This window comes from Sinocyclocheilus anshuiensis, unplaced genomic scaffold (genome assembly GCF_001515605.1).
Source record: "Sinocyclocheilus anshuiensis isolate Anshui unplaced genomic scaffold, SAMN03320099.WGS_v1.1 scaffold541, whole genome shotgun sequence".
Taxonomy (NCBI): domain Eukaryota; kingdom Metazoa; phylum Chordata; class Actinopteri; order Cypriniformes; family Cyprinidae; genus Sinocyclocheilus; species Sinocyclocheilus anshuiensis.
The window spans coordinates 2,016-3,149 of record NW_015540873.1 but is presented as its reverse complement, the minus strand read 5'-3'; positions in this window follow the sequence as shown (position 1 = coordinate 3,149).

Here is a 1,134-nt window from a genome sequence, read left to right as displayed (position 1 = left end):
TGGAGTTTCGCGCTCAAGTTCACAGAGACTGAGATGGCAGAAAGCGCATCCTGTTTGCTTTCATTATTTTACAAAAGCGCAATGTTCTGTTGTTTTTGTGAGTGCACACAAATAAACGTAGAGTCTTTACAGATTTGAAAGCTGTATTACTCTTATCTGTATGACCAAAAATTAAGGAGTATTTTAAGAGCAAGTGAGCACACCGGCGCCTCCATCTGTCCTGCAGTGAGCTACTGTTCAGCTTCCACAGAGACACTTGAACACAGCGCACATTTCTCTAGGTTATCATCAGATTGAGCGGCCATGTAAAGTTGCTAATACTTACATATTTAAGATAAGCCATATTTGAGGTCAATGAATGATAGGCGAGCATTTGGATGTCCTGCCTGATGTACTGTATTACCATAGCCGTTAACGATCTGTCCGTCACAAACTGCGTGACTTCGCTTGTGGATTTTTTTATTTATTTATATATTTTTTTCTGCGACTAATACAATTTTGGTCGACCAAGCCTCTTCTGGTCGACTAACAATTAGGATTGCTCTCTTTGATTAGTCTGACATCTTTTAAATCAACCTATTAGGGGGCAGCCCTACCATATATATATATATATATATATATATATAGAGAGAGAGAGAGAGAGAGAGAGGGGAAATTTAGTAAAGTAGACTTTAAAAAAATCATATTATTAATTATATTTTTTGTCAAATTCAGTAAATAAAATAAACATAGTAAAGTCTAACAAATTAATAAATTAAACATGGTAAAGTGTAAAAAATAAAATAAAATAAAAAATTCTGAGTACATCATTAAATGATATTGGAATTACATGTCTGTCAGCCGCTGGTTTCTAGATATCAGTATCGGCATCAGCCATTTAAACTCGTATCGGTCGAGCAACACAATGTTTTCCCTAATGATGTGCGTTCACAGAGAAATATGTTCACTGGGACGGAGAAAAACACAAGCTGGAACTTCTTGTTCTGTGTTTCTTCGTTAAAAACATTCCACTTATTGACACGTTTAGTTTTACCGCTCTCTCTGTCTCGCTCTCTGTGTGTGTGTGAGTGTCTCTCTCTCTCTCTGTGTGTGTGTGTGTCTCTCTCTCTCTCTGTGTGTGTGTGCGTGTCTCTC